A 3,986-nucleotide genomic window follows, 5' to 3' on the forward strand; every position below is an offset into this window, starting at 1 on the left:
TTAAATCTTTCCAGAATCAATTCCTAACATGAAAACCATTCATCTGTATGCTAGTCCAATGGACCAAATAGGACGCAAGGGCAGTTATTGGCTACTGGCTATTGAACTTCCTTTTCTAGTTCTGTTGCACGTCATTGTGTTTGAAAATAACAAACTTTTATGTGATTGTATGTAGGCAAGTCCGTTCAGTCGGAACTCTGTCGGAAACTCCGTCAGAAAGACCGTCAGAGTTCATTCTGATGAAAAGTCCGGTCGTGTGTACGCGGCATAAGAGTGTGTATGTCTTCAAGTTTGGTGGTGAGAAATTCCCAGTAAACAAATGCGTGAATGTGTTTAATGACTTAATTCTGTATTTAAAGTGACTTGTGCTAGTGTGTTACACCCTCTGCAGGGTACAACACCAAGGAATATTAATGCCTTCAGAGTTGGTGATGATGTGTGCTACTAAAGTATGTAATTATCCAATGGACCAATGTGTGAATAAGTGTAACGTCTGTAATTAAAATAATGTGCTAAGGTGTTACACCCTCTGCAGAGTACAACCCCAAAATGGGTCTAAATTCTTTTAGTAAAAAATGCCCATTCAAAACAGAATATGTAAAATTATGTGACAGCTGTAACCTATATTTAAAGTGGCTGGTGCTAGTGTATTATACCCTCTGCAGGGTGCACCCTATAGTGTGTAGCTACCTTCAGAATTAAAGATAGCATATGCTCATGAGGTGTATGATGATTATAACCTCTATACACAACAATATCCTACAAACCAAAAAAAGAAAAATTTATATAACTCATCAAAAAATGAAAAAACATATTTTTCCCATAAAATAGCAAAAGCAAACAAAGTGACTTGTGCTCATAAAAAAGGTGTCCAGTGCTTCACAAAAAGTTATTTGTTATCGTCTTAATTAGGTGATAATGGTGTTGGTGATCTTATCCGTGCTCTTATGATGAATGCACTCACCAAATGGACGATCCAGATGATGCCTTGAATGACAAAACGCGTAGGACGGAATTACAGAAACATCTTTGCTTTACTTCTGGCACCTGTGTTTTCATTACATGCTTGTGTTTTTTAAACTAAATGTGAGTATATCTCCTTTTTTAATTCACATAAATACTTTATGTAATTAAATTATGCTATGTGCACCCTTCTCTTCTTCACATGGTAAATGGGCAGAATGCCAATAGCTAAGCACAGATCGAGTATCCCAAGAATGCTACACAGCGGCATACACTGTGGCTGCGCAGTACCCCGGGGGGTAAGGATATTTTGTGACTGCATTCATTATAAGAGCAGCCAAGTATTTCTGAGAAAGAAATAGCCATTTATTCTGGGTCATAACAAAATAAAGAGGAAGGCAACGCTGGAGAAACTGGTGAAATTTGCAAAGCCTTTGCAAGACACAACACAAGACAAACCCTAATGTCGGGCGAAACGTTCCTAATCTTGATCCAATAAATAAGCAGTATAGGCCACTTATGCACCAAGTTAAAATTGTACCTTCGTTATAACGATTGTTGCTTCCATTAATCCATCCTCCGCTCACAGGTCATACGTACGACGCACGCATGTTATGCTTTAACCACTTCAGCTCCAGAAGAATTTACCCCCTTCCTGACCAGAGCACTTTTTGCGATTCGGCACTATGTCTCTTTAACTAACAATTGCCATGTGATGTGGCTCCCAAACAAATTTGACGTCCTTTTTTTCCCACAAATAGAGCTTTCTTTTGGTGGTATTTTATCACCTCTGCGGTTTTCATTTTTTGCACTATAAACAAAAAAATAGTGACAATTTTGAAAAAAACATTCTTTTTTTTACTTTTTGCCATAATAAATATCCCCCAAAAATATATAAAAATACTTTTTTCCCTCAGTTTAGGCCAATACATATTTTTCTACATATTTTTTGGTAAAAAATATTGCACTAAGCGTTTATTGATTGGTTACCGCAAAAGTTACATTGTCTACAAAATAGGGGATAGTTTTATGGCATTTTTATTGATCATATTTTTTACTAGTAATGGTGGCGATCATCGATTTTTATCGTGTCTGCGACATTATGGCAGACACATCGAACAATTTTGACACATTTTTGGGACCATTGGCATTAATACAGCGATCAATGCTAAAAATTGCATTGATTACTGTAAAAATGGCACCGGCAGCGAAGGGGTTAACCACTAGGTGGCACTGTAGGGGTTAAGTGTGTCCTAAGGAGTGATTTTAACTGTGGGGGAGCTGTGTATTACGTGCCACTGATCAGCACTCCCGATTACAGGGATTGCTGATCAGTGACAGTGTCATTAAGCAGGATGGGGAGATGCTTGTTTACTTGAGATGCTTGAGACAATCACGGTTATCCCCGTAACCATCAGGCACGCTGGAACTGCGATCATGGTCATGGAGCTTCATGCCTGTATGTGCCCTTCTGCCGCAGTATATCTGCGTGAGGTGGTCAGGAAGCGGTTATATACACTGCTCATGCGTGAAACTCCACCCAACCCTGACATTCTTTCTAGTCTATTCCCTGCCCCTTGTCTTTTGGCGCAGTGGGAGAGCACATGGCAGAGAGACAACAGGTGCAAAAACAAAAGGCCGGAGCCCCGAACCTACCAATCCTGGAGGAGATTGTGGCCTTTATAGAGATGGTGGAGACGGTGGACATCTTCAAGAGGGCCGACTATGATAGGAAGTATGGACTGTACCCAAACCTAAATGTGATAAAGGCCAAGATAATGCCTAAACTTGTGAAGAGTCTGCACAGGAATTTTGTGGTACGACGATCCAAGGATCAACTGATGGTCAGACCTCAAATTGAGGGAGCATGATCAGTACAGAAGAATCAAGAGAGTGCTGTAAAAAAGTAAGTATTTTGTTGTGTGTTCCTATTCTTCTTCTTAACGTTCATGCTGCTCCAGGTGCTTTTCTTTACTGTTGTACATTTTAAAATGGCAACTTTCATGTTCATGGGCACAGTAATCGGTCATAGGAAACATCGTTAGTTCGCCCATGTATAAGATGTTTTTGGCAGATACATGTTAACTATATTTGTTCATGCCTATTTGTATTAAAATAAATTTGTTGTCTAGATGAGTTTGTAACTAGAATGATATGCAAACTTGATTCAGTGTAAGGAGAGGGCACTCAGCAGCTGTTTACACATCTGGACACAGGAGCATTAGTGTGGGAAACCAACAAAATTTTTACGGTGTCCCACACAGGTTTTCCAGTGGATACTATAGGGGTGTCTATATGTGTGATAATTTAACAAAAAAGGGAAGTATTCCAGCTTTAGAAAGGAAATAAAATGTTCTTCAGCTTAGGACTCTGCCAAAACAGACAATTGTACGACACTTCTAAGCAATGTTTCATATTCCTATTTCTGCCCTCCAATATCTGTGTGCTAAGTATACCTATTTTTTATTCACATAGGGGAGAAAAGACTCGGGACATCTGAGGACACCATGGACCCCCACCTCCTAAAGAAACGGAAATCCCCACACCACAAGCAGAGGATGAGGAGGGAGAGATTTATGAAGTGGGTGAAATTGTCACCACAACAGGTGAGTGTCTGAGACCACAGTTCAGGTAAGAGATCGCTTATCGCTTCTTGGCCTTTTGGCTAAGATCAAGTGTAGTATCTGTTCTTATCAGTTACCAGGAGGTGGCGCTTGCTTCCCTCCCTGTTCTACGGCGAGGTGGAGCAGGGGTGGTGGTTGCTATGCAAAACCTGCTGGTCTGAAGGTAACCTGGAGCGGTTCGTAGCCAAAAGGGAAGCCTTCTGATGAGGATGGAGAATCACTGGTCAGCGCCAGGGGAGGGGACCCTGACCTTCTGGCCTGGTTTGGTACAGCTTTAGCTCTGGTCAATTTTTCAGGAGAGAATGCTTGCTCCTCCTTTTTTGTGGGGGGAGCGGTTAGTACTTCCCGAATATAATTAGGTTGGAGTGATGGGAGTGATGTGGACTAATCTCTCAGATC

General features: G+C 40.8%; 1 pseudogene; it reads left to right on the top strand.

Annotated features, from left to right (window-relative positions):
* Nucleotides 1–3,608: 3,608 nt before the first annotated feature.
* On the top strand, nt 3,609–3,741 carry LOC143990607 (U2 spliceosomal RNA; annotated as a pseudogene).
* Nucleotides 3,742–3,986: the final 245 nt, after the last annotated feature.

The sequence above is a fragment of the Lithobates pipiens genome, unplaced genomic scaffold (genome assembly GCF_037356315.1).
Source record: "Lithobates pipiens isolate NorthernLeopardFrog02 unplaced genomic scaffold, aLitPip1_a1.2 Scaffold_18, whole genome shotgun sequence".
Taxonomy (NCBI): domain Eukaryota; kingdom Metazoa; phylum Chordata; class Amphibia; order Anura; family Ranidae; genus Lithobates; species Lithobates pipiens.